This window comes from Agelaius phoeniceus, chromosome 9 (assembly GCF_051311805.1).
Source record: "Agelaius phoeniceus isolate bAgePho1 chromosome 9, bAgePho1.hap1, whole genome shotgun sequence".
Classification (NCBI taxonomy): domain Eukaryota; kingdom Metazoa; phylum Chordata; class Aves; order Passeriformes; family Icteridae; genus Agelaius; species Agelaius phoeniceus.
Window position 1 is genome coordinate 23794536 of NC_135273.1, and position 23246 is coordinate 23817781.

The 23246-nt window shown below is 41.4% G+C and overlaps 1 protein-coding gene across 7 annotated transcripts in view; it reads left to right on the forward strand.

Moving 5' to 3' along the window:
- The window catches only part of ZMIZ1 (zinc finger MIZ-type containing 1), a 339116-nt gene that overhangs the window by 140388 nt on the left and 175482 nt on the right, over positions 1 to 23246 (forward strand). The window lies entirely within an intron of this gene.

The following is a 23246-nucleotide window of genomic DNA, read 5'->3' on the forward strand; positions in this document are numbered from 1 at the left end:
GGCAGGGCAGTCCTGACCAAGACCCAGCTTATTTTAATCACTGACTGAAGAGCAAGTCCCAGTGCTAATAATTATTGGAACTGTGACGTTTTCAGTGTCTAAGGCAGGGAGCCATAGTATTTAAAAACATTTCATGTTTAACCAGCGTTTTGTAAAGGAGTTTTTATTTCATCATGAAAGCCAGTGTAACTCGTTGATCCTGGGTCTGGATCCAACAAGGAGCTGCAAGCAAGCAGGAACCCCTGTGTGGCATTTTCATCAAGGCTTAGTGCCTCTGATGAGTTTCTCAAAAGTGTCTTCACAAGGTTAGAGCTAAAGCCATTGAGTTTAGGGTCCCATAGGACTTTTTGAAGCATTCTGGAAACCTCAGCATTGTTTGACAGGACCTTGCTGTGGAAGGGCTGTCCATACAGGGGTGCTGCAGACCCCCCCAGCAGGCAGGAGGAGAACTGGAACTCCCAACAATGTCATCCCTTACCATGCTTTTCCTCTGAGGGGTTTCAAAGACTGGCAAGCTTGTTTGCTTGGCAAAGCTTGTAAGTGATGAGCACTTTTTGATAAAAGTTTTGCTAGTAACTTAAAAAATAAGTGTTCTCACTGTTACGTCGGGTTTTACAGTCCCTTTTTTTGTTTATATTTAAACTCAAACCATTGAGAAGTTGTATGTTTCTGCAAATTAGGTTGTTATTCTGTGCAGTTTGCATTTGAAAACAGGCAATCCCCCACAACATTACAAGACAGGGAGAACAGGTGTATCTTCCCTTTTGTTCTGTCAGCATTTGTTCTGGTTTTAAGGGAGAAAATAAACTGCAATTTTGGGAAATGCTGTTGTATAATACTCTGTGATAAAATGTGTGCTAGTTCTGGTCCCTTGTGCATTACCTACAGTTGCAAAAATGGAAACATGCTCATATTTTTATAATAACAGCAAAAACAGTATTCTCTGGTTTTATGAAAAAATATGCATTTAGATAATAATGCCTACAACAGTAGGGATTAAAAGATCTGGTAAAAGTTTTGAGATTTTTGAGCTATAAAAATATTGACTTTTATGTCACTGTTAAGACCAGAGCTTAGCAAAGAACATGAACACGTGTTTAACTTTAATATGATGTTATTTTGTGGAGTACTTAGTGTGAATCTAATTATATATGGCAGTCCTGACTTGGAACTGTAATGTAGATCATGTAACGAAAAAAGAACTAGTCATGACATGGAGATTAATCCATTTTCAGAACTCCAGATTTTAGAGACTTGTAAGTCAGAGAATCTTGGCAAAACTCTCTTTTATGACAAAAGTTAGAGGTAGGTATTTTTGTGATTGATTGGCCTGTTCTGACCAGGATGTGTTATGTTCAGTTTTGGCTCAGTCAGACTCTCCTGTGTGGTTTTGGGGGAATAAGTGGAACTTTCTGTGACTTATTGTTTGTCCTACCAACAAGAGGTAAAACTGTTTTTCTTCTGCCAGCTGACAATCTTGAAAATAAAGCTGAGGCCTGTAAAGACTTGAGCAGCAGATGGACTTGGATCTTTTACATATAAATCAGAACATTATTCATGCGTGGTCTTCCAGCATTGTGTAATATAAGGAAGACTGTGTTATGCTTTTTGGTATTTCAAAAAATGTTAGTTGCACTTAAAAAGATCTGAAACAGAACTGGTTCCCCTGATTCCACCTATCAGGTTGTTGGTTCTGATGCTGTTTTGTCACAGCAGAAGAGCTGCTTGTGTTAGTGCCAGTCTCATAGGCTAGTGCTACACACCTTTTCTCTCCTAGCAGAAGATATTTCCTAACCATTGGTATATTTTTAATTAAAAGGTTTCTTGATGTTTCCTTTAAAATGAAAACAAACCCACTGGGATATCCGGGCTGGAAAAGCTACAATTTGTGGCACTGTTTTGTGTGCTTCTTAATCACATTGGGCAGCATCCCAGGGGTGCCACTTTGCTATTGCAACCAGCCACTGACTTAATCTTAAGTAGGATTTTAATGAAGATCCTGGTGTGGATGTAGTAAAACATCCAATAAGGCTACTAAGATTTACGTCACTCTCAGTTCTTGGAAGGTAGGCAGTCCTTTTCCCAAATGGCAGTTTGGACAGCTAAGAACCACAACTCCTAAGGATTTTTCTTTCCATTTGTCCCTACCATTTTTTCTTAGGCTTAAGCTGAGACTTGTTTTTTTCCTCCACTATTCCAAACCCCCTTCTCGCTCTGAGAACAGTTGCAGATGCTATCCATTAAGGTCAACTTCATTCATTTAGCCTTGGAAATGAAAAACTCCTACCCTTCCTCCCTCCACCAGTGATTACCTTCTGTAAATGTGCTTGAAAAATTCCTTGTGGTGAAGAACGTTGTGTGGGATGGAGGAGGGATGGGAGAAAAGGCACTGGGGAGTGTAACAGGGGAAATGACTCTGATTCAGTGCCTGGTTGCACATACATTTCTCTAGATACTCTACAAAGCTTTGGGTCTTTACAAGATTCCTCCCAACTGCCTTTGTTCTTTGTGTAGCTCACTTTCAAACCTGGCATGTGGAATTGTTTTATTCAAACTTTACTGAATGACAGGATGTACCTTAGAATTAGAAATATGATGGGCTGTCAGCTGCTTGCCCAAATTCCATCAGATCTCTATAGTTCTTAATAAATGAACTGACAGCTTATTAACCAGGCGGTGCAACAGGAGCTTCATTCTGTTGTAAAATTTTAAATCGTGTTGTTTTAACAGGCATGCAGTTTATCACCACCTCTTTTCTCTGGGAATGAGAAATAAATAAGGATAAGTCAATCTCCCCCTACCACCCTGGTTTCTGGCAATATTAATAAAGATTTTGAGCTAACTGTGAAGTTAAGAGGAGATATCCTGCAGAAATACTATCAAGCACTGAGAAATTAAGTTAATTTAGTGTCTCAGGGTTAAGTGAAAACTTGGAGCATTATACAAGTCTAATGCTTTTTTGTTTAGTTTTGTGATTCCTGGTAAACAAACATTTTATCTAGCAGCCAAAAAAAAAAGATCTTAGAATTTAGTTAGGTAAGCTACTGGCTTTTCATTTAAGTCTTAGCCAAACAGAGGTCTTAGAACTTCTTCATTGTTACATGATTCACTTGGTAAAATCAGTCTAAGGATAAGTCAGTAATGAGTGAATGCTGTTGCTGACTGCATGTTGCTGCATAGTTATGCAAGATCATGGCTTTCTTCCTCGAGTTTTGCAATACTGTTAACATTGTGGAAATACCACCAAGAATGAATCCTTTATTTAGCTTTTCACTTGGAAGGCCAGATACAAGTCAAGAGAATTAGAGACTGCAGTGCTTTATCAGGTCTGTAAGCAGCTCCTGTACAGTAATTAAATAACACAGTGCAAGAAATGGTGCTTACAGCTGAAAAGTCCCCACGTGATTTTCTGAGAATCAGATTGGAACAAACTGAGCTGGACTGAAAAGTGTATTAACTGCAACATTTCACTGAAGGTACTAATCTGTGTGACAGTCTGGGCACATCAAGGGGGAAATGAATCTCCTAAATACTGTTATTAGTCTCTGTGAGAAGCCATGGAATACTTCATGAGTGAGATTTGAGCTCTGTGGCCGCCAAACAAGGTTTCTGTCAGCAGGAGATAAGGACGTGCAGCCAGGCCAGTGCTGAGGGGGGTCCTGGCACAGGGCTGTGCCAGGGCTGGGCACTCCCTGCCCTCGGGTGCAGCCAGGCCAGGGAGGTTCCTGGCAGCCTCCCTGTGCCCTGTGGTGAGCTGCCATGTGCTCCCCATCCTGGCCCTCTGCAGAGGCCAGGCTGAGCTTTTGTACCCATATCCATCCACTGCAGTCTGAGTGGCTGAATCTTGCACTGAACTGTTCTTTGGGTGTTGCCAATATGTATGCCAGAATCTTCCCTGGCTGGTATACATGTGGCAAATTGTCTACCTTGCTGCTTTTTAAATAAGAACATCCTTTTCCTGGGTACTGCCTTTATCACAGGCTGGCTACTGCTGAGAGCTCAGGTAACTTGCTTTGCTCTTTGATGCATGAGAAGCTGTCAGCTCCCTTCCAGCCATAGCTGGCTTTGGCCGAGAAAGAAGCCATGCAAGAGCTGGAGTCCTGTAAGAGAATGTGTGAGAGTGACAAAACCCAGAGGTTTTAGTCTGGCTTTATTCTCTGGAGGTGTGTGCTGTAGTCTTGCTGTTCATTCCAAAAAGCAAGAGATGGAAAATGCATTGTGTGCTTCCATCAAGTAATTTTGCAAATCAGGTTTTTCTTACCTTGGTGTTTTAGCCTCACAATTAGATTTATATCAGAAGGAAGATGTTTTTAGGCACTTGCAATTTTTGAATGCCAAAAACTCATGCACACACTCAAGTGTTCTGTCCATGAGTTTCCTCTTAGGTGAATGAGATGGATGTGCTGGCATTTATCATTCCATCATCTTGCCCTGGGGAAGCCTGCTTGAGACCCTGGTTGTCCATAGTGGCCATGCTGCCAACCAACCACCAAATGCACTTTGATAGATGGAGCTTGAGTTGGCTCAGAGAGAACCAGAAAGCTGCAAAATTGGATATGATGCCTTCCTTGAAATTTGCTTCTGTTTTTCCTTTGTAGAGGACTGTTCAGTAAGTGTCAGTTTCCTTGTGGATGCTATGCTGGAAAGTCATTAGAACTGACCTTGGGCAAATAGTATTGAACTAGATTAGTGATTTTTTTAAATTTGGCTTTATGTTTTTACTTCCTTCTTTAAAGCAGCTGTCTCTTTGTACAGTTGTTGGTAAAGCTGGGTGTTAAGCAGATTACTTCTGGGTTGGGAGTCGTGGCTGGTGGGAATCTCTGGATGCTGAGGTGGAGGGGTTTTTGGTGTGGAGGAGTACAAGTTAAGAATTTGAGCCAGAGGAAAAACAAGACTGGTTTACCAGAATCAACTGATCCAGAGTGTTTCAGATATCCTCTGCACAAAAATGGTATTTTCAAGAGAAATTTTGAGACTGTTTTGCCTTTAGAAAGTAAGTGGGGTTTTTAGCCTAAGCAAAGCTCTCTCCCCTTACTCCCTTTAGGAATTGATCATTAAGATATGAATTATTTCAGCATGTGGAATAATACATAGTTCTTGAGCCTGAGCTTGTGCTAACTCTGTGTCTCACTAAACATGGTAGTATGCTTTGCTGTTTCATCCTTAGGAAGTATCCTGCTTAAGTGCTGGTCACTTCAAGTAATGAATTCAGTGCATAGGAATTTCTTCAAGAATCTGTGTAATGTTCTAATGAAATGCAAAATCCTTATTAAACAAGCTCTCTTTCTGAACCTGCAATGTGATGTTTTTAATATAATAGTAGAAATTGTATTTTTTAAAGCAATTTCTCCAATCAGATCTCTGGGCTGCATCCAGCATCCTGGTCCTTTCATATGGTTCATGCATTTCTCAGAAAAAGCAGAGAAATTCGATGGGGTGGTTTTTACTCCTCTGTGTTAGGTTAGTGATTCCATTTATTATATATGGACACTCACAGATACCAAAATTTGTTTTTATAATGTAGATTAAGGATGGAAGGTGGTTGGAGTAGGCAAATGGGGAACACAAGAGAGAACACACAGTAGTCATTGTGTGTGGTGGGAAAAATTATTACAAATTTAAATATTTCATAAGCATACCTTTGAAAATGGAAATCAAAAGCTAATATCATTTTACCTTTTTAACCAGAGGGCAGTTGTTTGCTGTGTGTAATAAGAATGTCTTAATTGTGTGTAATATGAATTGGCTGCCCTAGAAATTTTGTAGAAATTCTTCCTACAATAAAAATTTTTTTGTCCCTCTCCCCCTCATAATCATGTTGAGAGAGATATGTCCTGCTCATGGAGTAGAACTGTTGGCTGGTGGTTTTAATCAACACATACTTTCTTGATGGATTCTGCCTATGCTAAAAGATAAATGGTGCAACAGTTAGAGAAACATCCAGCCTTCCTTTGAATTAGTCTTTTGTAACATAAGTAAATTATCTGGAAGGTACTCAACCACAGCACTTTGATAATACAGGTGTTTAAATGGTAATAGCTGTTGGAATTGGAATGGGAGTGAAACAATAAAGTCATTAGGGTGTTACAACATGAAATTAAGCTATCACTATTACTGAGCAATATTATTATCCTAAAGTCTGCAACTCACAGAGCAAATGAAAACAATGTAATACCCCTCTAACAGTAGTTTACATTAGGATTTAGTTTAGCTATGATGTTTGCTCATGTTATAGTATCTTTATTAGACAGAAGTCGTGACCTGGTGCACAGTATTGTAACCCAAAAGGAATAGCATAGAGCTGCTGACCACCTACCAAAGTAAATCCTGCTCTCTACAAAAAATTATCTTTTGTTCAAAATACTCATAGTGGTGACTCACATGTTACAGCTAGCAAGAATGTAGAATATTAATAATTTTGTCTAATATTTAAATTACTTAATTATCTAATGTATACTTAGATCCTGTGGACTTCTGTATGTATCTGTATAATTTTGAGGAAAATTTTTGTTTGCTTGAAAAATCTCAGCTTTCAATTTGGTCAGTAATTGTTCCTGAGATGAGGATGAATGTGTGAGTGAGAATGACATCTGTATTTATGAATATGATGGGGGGAAAAAAGTGCTAATGAATTTTACTGGAACATGTTATATTCTGAGTGGAATATAACATGTTCAGTAGGACAGACTTGTGTATGCAGCAGCTCATTCTAATAAAACCAAGCCCAGTCATTGAAGGGCTGAGCAGCTTGCTTACAGATAGTTGAAACTTTTGAAATGAAAACATTTTTCTTTGTCGGAATTTAAAAGTTTCCTGGAAATTTTTACAAACTACATAGCTTTGTAAACATTCAATCATCAAATTGCTGCTGCTGCTTCTGTTCTTATTGTTGTAGCTATTTATTAGTGCATTAGTGAAAAGAACAAATTTATTTCCCCTGTTCAAACTGGTTTTGCTGAAACAATTCTTTAAATTGTTTATAACATTACTAGGAGGCACCTCCCCTATGACCTGACTGCAGTTTGCTAGCTAGTATGCATACCTAGATGATACAAGGAAGAAAAAAATTTAAAATATAAAGGAAATGTTTTGTTTTTCAAGAACCTGCAGTATTTCACTGCAGATTACTATCTTGGGAAAGATCCTAAACTGATATACATAAATCACGTTGTCATAGAAGTAGATGAAATGAGGGCAATAAACATTAACTAATACATTACTTCCTTTTGTTTCAAAAAATAACCTTTTTCCAGTTTTAGTATCTTCTACACCAGGAATTCCTAGTGTATCTTTGAGGTGATTACTGCCACTTTTCCTTCTAAGCAGCCACCCATCTTCCATGTTTTGCTGTGTGCTGGCCTCAGCTGTAAGGACCTTAGTCTTGTGCTTATTCAGATTGTGTTTCTGTCTCTTGGTCCCCCAGAGCCAACCTGGGACCGGGGTGTTCCCCTCCCTGCTCCCTCAGTCCATGCACCCATGCTGGCCCTTTTACAGAAGCAGGTTCACTGCAGAGAAGGGCACAAGCTATGAGTTAGAAGGGGTAAAAAGAGTAAGGAGTTGGAAATATCTCATAGACCAGCAACCCTACTGTGCCCCATCTTCCAGTGACTCCCCTTCCAGTGCAGGTCATAAGCTCAGGAACCCAGAAGATGTGACTGGCATTTGTTCCCCTTCCCTCATGTGCTGCCAGCACGGCGCGGGGAGCTCTGGCTGGCACAGAAGCCTGACCTGCCAACTTTGGCTCAGCAGCTGTGCTGCTCACCACGGGGTCCCTGGCTGCCAGAGGGAGGGGTGCTCTGCTCACAAGGATGATGTGTGCGTTCATTCAGGCAGCTAGCCCCTCAACTAGGTCCTAGCTGGAGGCTGGTGTCACCCCTGTGCTCTGAGGCTGGATGTGCACAGGCTGCCTCACAGGGATGTGCACGGGCTGCATCACAGGCATGTGCACAGGCTGCATCACAGGCATGTGCACGGGCTGCCTCACAGGGATGTGCACAGGCTGCCTCACAGGCATGTGCACGGGCTGCCTCACAGGGATGTGCACGGGCTGCCTCACAGGGATGTGCACAGGCTGCCTCACAGGCATGTGCACGGGCTGCCTCACAGGGATGTGCACGGGCTGCATCACAGGCATGTGCACAGGCTGCCTCACAGGCATGTGCACAGGCTGCATCACAGGGATGTGCACGGGCTGCCTCACAGGGATGTGCACGGGCTGCCTCACAGGCATGTGCACGGGCTGCCTCACAGGCATGTGCACGGGCTGCATCACAGGGATGTGCACGGGCTGCCTCACAGGGATGTGCACGGGCTGCCTCACAGGGATGTGCACGGGCTGCATCACAGGCATGTGCACGGGCTGCCTCACAGGGATGTGCACAGGCTGCCTCACAGGGATGTGCACAGGCTGCCTCACAGGGATGTGCACGGGCTGCCTCACAGGGATGTGCACAGGCTGCATCACAGGGATGTGCACGGGCTGCATCACAGGGATGTGCACAGGCTGCATCACAGGGATGTGCACGGGCTGCATCACAGGCATGTGCACAGGCTGCATCACAGGGATGTGCACGGGCTGCATCACAGGGATGTGCATGGGCTGCCTCACAGGGATGTGCACGGGCTGCCTCACAGGCGTGTGCACGGGCTGCATCACAGGGATGTGCACGGGCTGCATCACAGGGATGTGCACAGGCTGCCTCACAGGGATGTGCACGGGCTGCCTCACAGGCGTGTGCACGGGCTGCCTCACAGGGATGTGCACGGGCTGCCTCACAGGCGTGTGCACGGGCTGCCTCACAGGCGTGTGCACGGGCTGCCTCACAGGCGTGTGCACGGGCTGCCTCACAGGCATGTGCACGGGCTGCCTCACAGGGATGTGCACAGGCTGCCTCACAGGCGTGTGCACAGGCTGCCTCACAGGCGTGTGCACGGGCTGCATCACAGGGATGTGCACGGGCTGCCTCACAGGGATGTGCACGGGCTGCCTCACAGGCGTGTGCACAGGCTGCCTCACAGGGATGTGCACGGGCTGCCTCACAGGGATGTGCCCGGGCTGCATCACAGGCATGTGCACGGGCTGCATCACAGGGATGTGCACAGGCTGCCTCACAGGGATGTGCACGGGCTGCCTCACAGGGATGTGCACGGGCTGCATCACAGGGATGTGCACGGGCTGCCTCACAGGGATGTGCACAGGCTGCCTCACAGGGATGTGCACAGGCTGCCTCACAGGGATGTGCACGGGCTGCCTCACAGGGATGTGCCCGGGCTGCATCACAGGGATGTGCACAGGCTGCCTCACAGGGATGTGCACAGGCTGCCTCACAGGCATGTGCACAGGCTGCCTCACAGGCATGTGCACAGGCTGCATCACAGGGATGTGCACAGGCTGCATCACAGGGATGTGCACAGGCTGCATCACAGGGATGTGCACAGGCTGCCTCACAGGGATGTGAATGGGCTGCATCACAGGCTGCAGAGCCTCTCTGTCCTCTCCCCCAGCTTGCGTGCATAGACTGAGCTGGCTGAACCATGGAGAATAATCCCTTGATGCTTGTGGGATTATTCACATTTACAGTCAGGCCCTGCAGTACCTCCTGTGCTGGTGTGTGCCGAGAGCCTCGAGCGCCCGCGTGGTACAAACACTGACAAGTGATACTGAAGTACAGGGCAGATTCATTGCTGAATCTTGTTGAAATTGCCTTTGTTTCTGAGGCAGTAGTGCTTACTGCTGCTCTCTTGTCTGTTTGGGTTAACCAGGACATTTGGATCTAGGAAATCCAACAAAATTTTCCTTTCTGAGCCCTCTGCTCTTGCACACTCTGCTCTTTTGGTTTGTGTTGGGCACTTTGTTGGCTCTGCCCTACTCTCACCACTGTTTCTGCAGTACTTTGTCTACAGAAGAGAGATGAGGAGAGGAAACAGTTTCATCTTTCAGCAAAAAGTTTGACCTGAATGTTGTTTGGTATTTAACCCTAATTCTTTAAAAGCTTTAATGTAACTTCATTTGCCAGTACAGGTACTCTGCAAACTCTGCAATACAGTTCTTCATGCGAGCTTTGTGCCTGTTAAAAAGCTGGTTGTGGTTTTGTATCTTGTAGGTAATACAGAGATTTCTGTAAGAACTGATGTTATTTCTTACAATACTGTTAGGAAACTTGGTGCTACTGGATTTAAACAAAACCACCCTTTGGTTGGGCTGACAGAACAAAATGAGTTTGTCTGTTTCATCTGGGGAATCATAACCTTGGATCTTGACTTAGCTGACAGGAGCCAGAGCTATGTCTCAAGGTCTGGAGTGACAGTGAATCTACGTTCAAGTACCCTGGACTTGCCTTGATTTATATTGCTGTCTTCCTTGCATAAATGATGGCTGGTTTTTGGTATGCTGGCAATAAGTGAGATCAGTGCAATAGCTGGTGTTCAGAATTCAGGGTTGGTTGTTTGAAATCAGAGGAAAGCATGAGTGCATGTACAACATGTTTGTAGTTATGCCTTAAAATCCGGTCTCTCCATGGAGCCTGCTCAGGCTTGGTGCCTATATGCTTTTGATTGAGACAAAAAAGAGTTAGAAATAATGATGGGGGTGTGAAAGGGGGGAGATAAGGGGTGGAGGGGAGGAATGAGAAAGGGCATGCCAGCTAGTGCAGCTGCAGGTTTTGAGCTTTGTAGGAACTGAAGCAAGGCTGTAAGCTGTCAGCACAAGTGAAGAGCCAGAAAAGATCTGACAGACATAAACATGACTGCTTTCTTCAGCTGTAGAAGTGCAAAGGAACAAACACAGATCTTGACATACATCATTCTCCTCCTTAGATAGTGTTAGAAAATGTACGAGTAGTCACCAAGTTTTATAACCCATCAAAGCCCAGCACACTTGGATAACAGAGAAATATTATTTAGCTCCCCCTTATATAAGGAGAAACCTTATATTTGAGAGAAAATTAGAAATTTTACTGTGGGCATCTATATGGAGAATATTGTGTTGTTTTCAGAAATTTTAAGCAATGTGGTGGCACAGATATTTGAAATTCTGGGGTGCTTGGCATGTTGCAGTGTGTGTGATTTCACAGACTGCTGTTATGCAAAGGCTGAAATCCCCAAGAACACCCAGGGTTTCTTGACTTTGATTCCACACCTTTTCATGTATGAACAGAGTGTCCTGTGTATTAAAACAGGCCATTTCCTTACTCCTGGAAATCTTAACTTCAGCAATGAGAAAAAAACCCCAAAAACTACTACCTTGTAGTCAGAGAAATGTAGGTCCTGTATCTTTACTCCATCTTGATATAAGGATTTTTTTTCACTTTGCCATTTTAAAAAATAGTGACATAAATGGGATTCCTTAAAGAAAAGGGCTAAGTTCCAAGCTCACTCACCTCCTTAGAGTAAAATAAAGAGGAGATGACCTGATTAGATGAACGACATGTCAGTTGAAAACATAATGTTTCCTGTTTGAAGAATTTTAAAACATTGGACTTCATTTGAGTATGGAAAACTGGCTTTCCCTTCAGGAAGTGTTAGCTCCCTGCTGCTCTGCAAAAACAGTGGAAAAGAGAATCTTTTCAAGTCAATGTTTCCACTGTAAATAGAAAAAGAACTAGTTTCCATTTTCTTCTTGGTTGTTATTGCTGGGGATCATAAGAATCCCTATTTTCTTTTCCTGAGTGAAGCCCACAAGGTAACCAGATAAAAAGTTAGAAATGGCTTGTGGGGAGAGGAAGAGAAACTGAAGGAGAGGGGGGAGAGAGAGAAAATGTCTGAACTTGATTAATTGATGGAGTAAATAAGTTCCCGTGGTATGTTTTTTGCAAATGTTCATATTTGTAAGAATCTCTTTAAAACACCCTCTTCAGTAATGATACATGGAGGTCAAGGAGCCCCAGAGGGTGAGAGGAGCAGCCCTTCCCTGTAATCAGGAGCCCTTTCTGCTTCCTCTCTCCTACCACACACTTAATTACACCTGTTTTTGACATAACTGAGGTAGGTAGAAAAATGTGGGGTATAGATGTGAAAAGTGAATGGTATCTGTATTTAAGGAGCCATTTCTTTGATAACTGTGTTCCTTGTTTCTGTTTTGCTGTAGCCTGTGTGGCCAGGACCTGGCAGATGAGAGGAGGCAGAGAAAGTTGTTGCATTAGTAATTCTGCCTGTCAGTGTTCATGAAAACTTGTTCTGAAAACAAGCACTTACCCACACATCTTGTGCTTTCCAAGTGCCCCTTTGGTTAAGGAAGCAATGGGGGAGAGAGAAGGTTTTCAGTGTCATATTAGCACGGCAGTAGTGTCCAAATTGCCACTCTGCTAGGAAAAAGTATAAGCAAAACATCTATTTCTGAATTATTCTCAGTGGAGAAGGTCTTAGAGAGTAAAGAAGTGCAGTCAGACTGTTGATTAATTTGCCCAGAGTGTAATTATTGTGAAATAGCAACGTAACTTTCTTTCTTTCTTTCCTTCCCTCTTTTAGTTGCACATGGTGGTTTTACTGGTACTACAGAAACCCTGATTATATTACCCTGGCATTCTCGGGGACTGTTAAGCAGGAGTTTTCTCTCTTTTGCTCTAAAACTCATCTAAATGGAAAACACATTGTCTTCATTATATGCCAGTGTTGAATGAACAGAGTTGCCATAGCAACAGCCATCTGAGGCCTTGCTGATTTCAGGCCAGTGAATGGGGTAGACAAACAAAGTACCTTCAAAACCAGAAGGGAACAATTGCTATTCATTCAAGCCAGGTTTAAGATCAGCAAATGTCTTTAGCAAAAGAAATGCAGATAAGAAAGTATCAGACATGGCCAGAGAAGAATAACAGAAAATTATCATAATCTTAAACTTTCCTGCCTGGTGGTATAGCATGAAAGATGATTCTTCAGGAAAAAGAAATAATTAGAGCTGAAGAGCCAAACCACAGTCTGTCCTCAGGCTGGGGTAGCAGTGTCAGTCTGAGGAGTTGATGTGTGCTGTGTTAGCAGCAGCAGCAGTGGTGGGAGCCTGCAGGAGGGGGCAGCTGGGCCAGGGCAGGTATGGCAGGGTGCCCATGGATCGAGGCGGCCGTGGGCAGCTCACGCCCAGGGGGACTCGGAGCCTCGCGTGTCCGAGGTCGATATTGAAGAGCTGTGTGACTTCAGTCATGAGCCTCCACTGCTTACTCAGCAGCACCTGAAAGTAGTCAGGAGCCCCAATATGTTTGTTTCACCATTTTATTGCTCCTGAAAGACTGTGATAGACAGCTTTATGTATGACATGGTTGACATATTCAACACAAAGCCTGGTTAGACTTAATATATATTCACATAAAATGCCAAAAAACTGACTATGAAATGTTTGCCTTGAATAGAGATGAGGTGTGTGTGTGTCTGGTATGTGTAATTGTATTTTCTTTCTCCTTAGTCCTACACAAAAATTTAAGTTATAATTTTCTGACTGAAGTGCCATTTCTGATCTCAGGGTTGTCTAATGTGTAGAGACATAAAGAGGCAGAGGCAAGAAAAGGAGCACACACGGGTTGCATTTTGTGTGGGCAGTGGGCTTAGAAGGTGTCTGCTGAGAGGGGTGGTGTGACAAAGCTCTCTCCTGGCCCCCACACTGGATTTGACAATAGCCACCACAAGCAGAGCTGTGTCACAAACAGCCCATGAAGCAATGGGAGGAAAAGGGCAGGAGTGGGTTCAGGACTGGGATTGCTTGTGGGAGGCTGTGTTGTGCTTTACTTCAGTGAGCACCCTGGGTTGGAGGCTCAAGTCATCAGTTGGATACCAGAATCTCTCTCCGGAAGTCCTGGAGACTGGAAAAATTCTGTGTGCTTGGTTTTGTGTGGTAGGTAGCTTAAAAAAACCAAAATTTGAGAATTTAATTCCAACGTAAGACCCACAACATGGTACTGTCTCAGCACATTAGCGGTGTGATAATGTAAACTGTGTGCTGCACCAGCTGGGGAGTTGGTGCCCTTGTGAGAGAGAAAGCAAACCCCTCTCTAATAATAGGAAAATTGTTATCGTGGGAAGCTGGTTGTGAAGATGGAGTCTGTCAAACTTCACCTGCTTTCATTACTATGTTTTATGTACCCTGTGTATGTGAAGGAAGGGTTATAATAATTAGTGATCAGTTGCAAATGTCAAGGAAACTCTTTACCAGTGGTGTAATGGTGGCAATATGTATCACAGATAATACAGTGTATTTTTAGGCTGTTTACAAAGGCATATTCCTATGTTAATCATCCTCACAAAACTAGAATGGCATGACAAGGTGAATTTCTCATCAATAAAGTTCTGTAAGTACAATCAATTTAGGGGTTGTTTTTTATTTTCAAAATGAGAAAAATACAAGGCTGTTTCATGTAGAACTTAGATTAATTTGGACTGAGGTAATATTTGAAGTATGGTGTTGAAATACTCAAAGATGAAACACAGGCCACCTCACCTTGAATAAAAATTTATTTTCTGTCTGGTTATGAATAGACAGGGTAGACAAGATTTAAATGCTGGCAACAAAAGTATTACTCAAGAGGAGGAAGAAAATTAAAGATGGACATATTGAGTTTAGAAGACAACTAAATGGCAGGGGGGAGGGTGGGAAGAACGTGAAGTAGAGAATAGTATGGAGGCTAATCATACATTTTAGTCTCTTTTCATAGTATAAGAACAAAGATGGATTTGTTGAAACTGTAAGGCAAAAGGCAAACACATCTAACACAAATCATGAACATAAAGAATGCTGTCTTTGCAAGGCCAAGATGGTAGGCAGACTCAGAAAATAGCAATTAATTTTATTTATATGTATATGTATGCCTGTGCATTTTATATATAGTCACAAATTTAAGCTTTCACACTAGTTCTGTTAGATTTGTCTACTTATTAGTCAAATGTGACATAATGAAGTTGTGCTTAAAGTAAATAGCAAAAACTTTTGTTGATAGCAAAAAATCACTTTTATAGTGGAGGCTATTGCCTGTCTGTCAGCTATAGCCTTCAATAGGTGTGGCTCTGATTGCTCTGAAGATAGAATGCTGTAAGACCTTCCTTTCTGAATTTGTTTGTGAAAGTTTTCAAGAGACATTCATAAATGAAGGGTTTTGTTTTCTTGTTGGTGTTATTGTTTTTATTCTGTGGAAGCACAATGTGTTCTAAGGCTTTGGATCCCCTTTTATCTAATGTCACAGAGAGCAATCCACAGCTATCTGTGCAGCCTAACAAACAGACCAGGTTTTGCTCTCTCTTTACAATGCTATCAATTAGCAGTCTCCTGAGCACTGGGCCTTGGGAGATCTCTGGAGGACTGTCAGTGGGCTGTGCAGACATGTACTTCCACTTACCTTTTCTGAGAACTTTAAATGGATTTGATGTGTTTATCAAAATCCATAGCTGTGAAACAGACATCTGTACATTTATCTTAGACTGTGATTAATAACATGTTTCTCTTCTGTTTTTGTGGAATTAAAAGTGACTCTAAAAGAGCTGATTTTTTGTGTTACTAGCAGATTCTAGAGGCAAGGTATGTAGTACAAGCTGGTGCATACAGGATTGTGGTTCAGTCTGTTTTGATTACTAGATGGAGGTTGTAGCTTTCAGATATTTCAGCACAACTGTGGGGTTTGTCTTGGGCCTCTCGCTGCACGTTTTATACCAAGTATTACTCTTATCACAAAGCCCTACTAAGATCCTGCACACCTAATCCCTTTCACCATCATTTGCACATCCTGGAAGCATTTAGTCATGGAAGATAGGTGAGACCCATGGATGGCTGTCCTGTGTTCTAGACCACGCCATTGCTTGTGATGAGAACTTGCAAACTGAAACGTTAGAGGCACCTCAGCACTGCTGCTTACACAGCACAGTTAGTACCTGCTTTTTCCAAAGCTTTTCTCCCTCTCTTCTGTACGACTGGTTAACAGGGTTGAGCATGCGGTTCCTGTGTCTTCAGCAGTTCATGCTTCCTACTTGTATTTTCTGCTGTTAGTACATCAGTGAGATTAAGCATCTTCTAATACAAAGGCAGAGTGCAAAGAAATAGTGCTGTAGGTTGAGCAGCTGGATAAGGTGATGGATGTGTGCCTTGGAAGCAGTCGTTAGACAGATAGTTCATTTTCCTGTGAGGCATCTTAGATGTGGAGCTTGTAATTCAGTAGCTTCACTGAAAAATTACTTCACTAGATATATTAGTTATGGGCAGCTTTAGAGTACTCTCCTTTTTTCAGTTTTTAACAGGGTATTAGTTAACAGATTGTAGAATGCTTAGAATATTTTAATACTGTAGGTAATGACTAGCAAGAATAGCAAAACAAATAGTTAGCTTGGAGCAGTTTAAATGGTAGCAGTCTTTCCTTTTGTTAAATATGACCTGGAAAATGAATTAAATTATTCTTTTTAGCAAAGCATGCAGAGTATATTTCAAGAGGCACAGCAGGAGAAATGATCCAAACCATGGCAGTAAGATCACTTCTATTTCCTTACTGCAGTGGCATCATCTTGTTCAGTTGCTTTACTGCCTCAGTAGGTTTCAGTAGTTTCCATGTTGCATTCCAGTGCACTCACCCCTGCAGGAAGAGCATCCAGAGAGAAGCCCTTTCTGAGGAAGGGGGGCCCTGCTAAAGCATCATCTTCAAACTTTAGTTGAAATACGAGAAAATTGCTCCTAACTCTTTAAAACAGGCTGCTGTGTCCAGTTCCCTGGAACCTTGTAATAGGAAGGCATAATCAGGATTATTGAACATAACCCTTAGCAGATACAGGATTTATTTTCCTATAGCACTTAGTAGAGAACTTGAGGATAAATTTTCTGTGTAGAGCATAAAATTTGTGACCAGATTGTATCTGATAGTCTTGAAATACTGGATTGTTTTGGTCCCAAAGGGGCAGTATGAATAACCAATATATAGGAGTAACAGAAAAGTATTTTCCCAGGATTATATTGTAGCCAGGAGAAGAAGCTAAAAGTGTAATATATCCGTTCTACCATGGTGAATGAGAATAACTTGGAGGCCGTTATTTGTTAAGAGGCTACTAGACAGGTGGATTGTAGGAGAGAAGGTACAGGTAAAAGGATGGGAATTCCTTTGTTGTGGAAAGGAAGCCTTTCAATAAGGAAAAAAAAATGTTGTGTGGTGGCCTAGGTGTAAATGACCATATGGTGTTACTCCACTGTTGAATTGGTGGTTATTGCACAAGCAATGATTGAAATTAGCCATTTCCTTGGAATGGCCCATTTCATCCTGGAGACTGTTTTACACTGTCACAATAAAGATGTTGCCCATTGCTGCTATTTCTGAGTCTTTGGAATGTAAATAGTATTTGGAGATAAATACTTTATAAAAATATTATATTTACTAAGACCTCTTCTAACTTATTGTATTAAGTCATACCTTCACCCCTTCCAATGCATTTTTGCAGGTTAGTGCCTTGCCAAGCCCAGGTATAATCTGTGAAGGACAGTTACTTCCCATCAATTGTGTTACTGCCTTCAAGTCTGATGAAAGAAAATAATTGGAGTAGGAATTGTTTTATTTCTGTCTTAAGAAACTGTAGTTTACTGGGAGGTGTGTCAGTGCAGAGTGAGAATTACATAAACTGTAATTTTATTGTGACTTTGTACAGAGACTAACAAGTTCCCGTGTCCTTGTTGATTTTTTTTCTCTTTCAAACAGCCTTGTGAATAAGAATTTTTGCTTTGTTTCCTTGCTTGAAATATTCATGTTTAAATACTGTTTGTATTTATGCTTTGTGGAAAGCATCCAAAAAGTATGCTCCAAGTAAGATACCAGTGAGAAACAGTGGGAGTTGCAGGGTAGAAAAGAGCACTCCTGTGTTTCCCAAAGTGATGTTGAAAGGTGTTGTTGTGTACAAGGACAAGGAGAAAGATCTGATTTGAGAAAATATCTGATTCATGACATGTAATATGGGAATTGTTGGGCAATCAGACTTAGCTCCTCCTCCTTGGACAAACTTCATGCTCCTGTTAATGTTCCCCGAGATCCATATGCATATACATGCTTTAAATTGCATGGAGCTCAGATTATCTCTCCTGGCAGGGAGGAGAGCAGAGTTACTATCTGTACAGAATTTTTCAAAGCTGATGCTTCAAGCTATCTTCTCTGCACATCTGACATATTCCTGCTTCATTGTTGACTCTAGCACAACACTTACCGTGAGAATCAAAACAAAGTAATTATCATCAGATTTCAGTGGATCTAAGTAGAAGGCAAAAATACATGTATGTGTAGAGGAAAGAAAAACATTTTGAACTAAGTCTATAAAGCCCCTTAGCATTTTGAGACACTGTTAGAACTACAATTGTACATAAAGGAATTAAAAATAAACAGCAGAGTAAAAACTAACTAGAGTTTCTCAGCAGTATCAATTTAAAGACTTTAGTGAAGGTAGCTCTGCTATCGCTTTTTATTTGCAAATGCCACATTCTGCAAGAGAAAAGAATACAGATTGCTGTTTGTGTGTGATATTATCAGTAAAGCCTAGTGCATCCTTCCAGTGCTACAGTCACTACAAATCTCAGCACTTAAAGCCCAGATGGGTTTCCAAGGCTGCTGCATGAAACCCACTTGCTCTGTGTGAAATAGCCCTGGCTGTAGCCATGTCTGCTACCTGTCAATCTGGAGGACATGAAATCCTTGGAACAGTCAGGATCCTGATATTTAGCAGTGCTGTTGCATAAGCCTCAGATGTGCATATGTTCTGTGTAGCTCCAGCTGATGCTGAAGAAAATGGAAACCAGTCTAATAGCTAAATTTAAATCAAATTATAAATCATTCTATTCAATTCAATTTCCATTTAAAAATAATTTGGTTCAGGGATAGGCATGTGACTGCAAGCCCTGAAGACTGAAATGCTCTTTATCTAGACACACAACTGCCTTGACCCTTATCTAGAGGGACTCTTTAATCTGCTAATTTAGTTTTTATGCCCATTCAGTTCTTGACCTCTGTGACTCAACTTCCAGTCAGTAACACTCGTGATGGTTGTTGCAGTGATGGAGACACCTGCCCATTAACAATGGGACTGAGCTGAACAACCTTTCTATTCTTGTCTAGGCCTCTAAACAGGCAGATGGTAACAACATTTGGTCACCACTGATTGGGCTTGCATTTGAACTCTTGACCTAAAGGTGAAGGGCACTGTATCCTATTAGGAATATGAGCCATCAAATTTAGTTTTAGTTTTGATACTTAACCTGGGATGTGTGTGAAGTCAAACATCTCACAGATATGTGAAGGAAAAGAAGACATTTCTTCTCCATCTGTTTTTAACTTCATTGTTCTGGGTTATAGTTAACTCTGTCAGCTCTTCATGTTAGCAGCCTCTTCTTTGAAGATTCTCATGTTAATAACAATTAACAAAACCACACTCCAAGCTCCTGTCTCAGGAAAATTCTTGGTTTTTTCTGTTGTAAAATGCAATCTTTCCCCTTCTCTCTCTTTCTCTGTTATGTGCCCTTCATACTTGTTGCTGTCATTTTTTTCTTACAGAATTAGCAAACAGTTTTCCTGAGAGACCTTTTTCTGATTAAACAGTGATCCCTGTGATTCTCTTCTGTACTGTTTGACTTGCACACATAAAGTACATGCCTTTTTCTATGGTGATGTTATACCTATTTATCTCTTCAAATTTTGTGTGTGTGTGTGTAATTATCCATATTCAGTACTGTGACACTACTTTTATTAATCTGTGGCCTCTAGTACATAATTTTCTCTGTCCCTTTCCTCGTTATTTGTAAAACCCTGTATTTTTTGAAGGCAAAAAGTTTGTTTTACACTTCTTTGTTGAAAATGTCAGTCAAACAGGTTGGGGGAAGTGGAAAGTAGTGGTGCTTCTGATTCACGACTTCTAAAGAAGGACTATATTTCTATTTAGATGTAGCAAATATGGATATGCAAGTTATTTATCCCTACAAAGTACTGCCATCATGAGCTGACAAAAAGAGGTCTGTTAGAAATTACCCTGGGGCTTACACTGCAAGCACTGCTGCCAGGCACACTGCAAGATTGCCAGTTGCTTTGAGTTGCTGATGGATCAGCAGTTCTAGAGTATGAAACAACAGGATGCAGAGTTTCTCAGACTGCCTGTTTGATCATGTATACTTCATTTTATCTGCTCTGGTGGTGTCTGGATCTCTTCATTTAGGTATCATTTCAGGTTTAGTAGTTTTAATATTCTAAAGGTGAACAAAAGAATAAAGCAGGTTGTGAGATGAGAGGCAAGCATTTCAAAGCATGTAATAAGAGGGCAGATACTGTTAGATGAGTTAGTGTTTGATGTGTGTTAACTAAAGCTGTGTCTGAGGTGAGCAGAGCCTTCAGCAGTGGGGCCGGGCTGGGCCTTGCAGCATTTCCCAGGCAGCCCCTCTGTGCTGGCCCTGCCCCTGGGGCTGCACAAACCCACACAGCCTGCTCCTGCTGTCCCAGGCTGGACCTGGCAGTAGGGGAGCTATGTTGCAGTAATTATGCCCCTGACTGATCAGACCACCTAGCAAGATGAAGTTCTTCCTGACAAATGTCTCACCAGGCGACAGTCCTGGCTTTTAGCATTAAAAACTTCTCCTACTAACTTCATTTTCTGTGCTGGTACTGGGGCAAGCTACTTGAGGGGCTTTGGATGCTCCACCATGAGTATGGAGACTGGTAAACCTTTGAAAGATTGTCTCACAAACAAGGAGGTCTTGGGAGATGCTTTCATAGGAAGAAGAGAATGGAACCTTAAAAAATTGTAAGTATAGAGACATCTTGAGATGCAGGACTCAGATATGTTATTTTGGGGTCCATTGGGAAAAAACCATTTGAGATCTGAAATTGCTAGCTGTATTTGTGATAGAGAAGCCTATAGCAGAAGTGGTGAGAAGGAAATTTTTGATGACTTTTCACACTGAGCATGCTGTCTGAACTGCTACATTTGCACTAAGCAAGGACTCAGCATTCTTACTTGCTTGATAATTAATGCAGTTGAATGATAACAAGAGTTACCAAAACTTGGTCTTAGAGAGCAGAAATTACTTTTCATGAGGAATTTATTGCAAGAATGAGACCAAGTTGCCGAATTCTGTGGGGAACAGACCCAGGTTTGTAGCTCATCTTAAAACATGACTAAAGAAAAACAGAAGGTTTAGAGTGCCATTAGTGGATATATTACTTTTTTTTGGAAACAAATTTTGAGATTTCAGACTCAGTAGGAACTGCTGAACTGTGGAGTCTTTTTTGTTGAATAACACAGCTTGTGCAGGTGTCAGTAATGAGGTAAAGCAGTGTCATCCTGCTTGCTGGGTGATCCCTGCCTTGGGAGCAGCCCTTGCATGCTGCCCCTCCTTTGGCAGGAGCCATCGGAGGAGCAAAGGTGTGCAAGGACAGCCAGCAGCAAATGAGAAATGCAAGCCCTGTGTTAGCAAAGGTGAGCCAAGGTGGCGGCCTGTGCTGTTCTGGGGATTCATTACATGCCTGCATGTCCTGAGAAGGGTGATAAGGAAGATATGTGCAAGAGATTTGCAGTCCTGTTTACTTTCAAAGTTGTAAATCAGTAGCACTCTCTTCTTTTAAGGCTGTACCAGGACAAATAAGAATGTGCTAATGGTCTTGCCTAAAGTGTCGTGGTTTTGGGCTCGATTTAAAAATTTGCTATAGAATAAATTTGTTGATAAAGGCAAAGAGCCTAAGTAATCTCAGAGTTTTGTAATTTTTATTATTTTTTAATAATTAAAGGTGGTTATACATCATACTGGACTCTAGGCTTGTTTTATTTCAGGATATTTGTCTTAGGGAGCTTTTGTAACTTAGCTTCATTGCATGGCTGAGAGAGATGTATTTAATTTAAAGAAAACACTTGTATTGCAATATAGTTCATCTAGATGCTTTAATGTTACCTGTGTGATTGGGCTAATTGAGTAGATGATAATTTTTATGGATCTATTCCCATAACACCCTGGGAAAGTGTATTATTCCATTGCTGTTAAACAAGTGCATAGATGAACCTATGACTTTCCCAGACTTCCATGGGAGGAGTGACAGGGAAGTTGAATGCACCTTCCCAGATCTCTTGTCTAGGACTCCCAATAATGGAAAATATTCTCCCTTTTTATTATGTATGAAACATATGTGCAGCTACATGTTAGTGTAGAGAATGAGGCTTATATAAATTACTGATTATTTTACATAAATTATCCATGTTCTATGAAAGTCAAGCCTCTAGAAAGGTCCTTCATATTTATTTTTAACGATTTTTGGAAGAGAGTGTACTTATATTTCAAAATGGGCAACTAGAATATACATATTTACATACAATTTGCAATTAGATGTAGGTCTTATTAATTATTTAAGAAAGACTTGCTATATTTTTGTAATGAGAAACCAATTATCATGTAACAATTAAGAATTCTAATATCAGATGCTTTTGGTTCTGCTCAAATTAAAATTAATGCATTTTGTAATATTGGTACACAAATTCAGAAATATCTAGGAAATAAGTTTTGTTTTCAGAAATGAGGATTAAAGAGTCTTCATCATCCTCCAAGTCAGTGAAGAGTCAGGCTTCTTAAGAAATTATCTAGACTTGCTCTATAATCACAGTAATCAGAACCAGGTATCTCCAGGGAGCAATTTGTGCCGCCCAATTTTGACATCTGTCTTAGCAAAGGACAAAGCGTCCTCAGAAAGTACTGCTCCATTGACTGTTGATGGAACCTGGATGGTTACTAAGGCTAAAACCTCTCTTTGAGATGGATAATATTGAGAATCCAGGTCAAAGTTATTGGTCCTTTTGCTAAAGTAGGAGAAAAATCACTAACCAGAAGTTTTGGTTTGTTTCTTTGTTTTCTGTGCAGAAATCACCAAGAAACCTAAAAGGATGAGTCAAACATATAACCATATTCTATTTAAATTAAATAAAATTAATTTTCCTAATATTTTTCAAATATTTACTTGCTCTTAAAAGCTTTTTTTACACCACCATATAGAACTACAAGGCTAATACTTCCTACCGTGTGCTAAATGTTGAAGAAAATTTGAGCTGTGTTTGGGGTTTGGTTTTTTTTTTTTGGATTTTGGATTTCATCATACATTCACAAAAAACAGCATTCTGGATTCTGTAAAACCAGTGCAGGATCTGTCCATACCATACACTTTTTAACAACACATGTTAGATACTTGCTCTGAAATAGAAGCCAGAGCTGGTTGAAGATCTGTGTGTTCTGTAACCCAGTCCCTACAGACCTAAATTAATTACACAGCTCAGCAAGTCCAAGCTTTACTGACCGA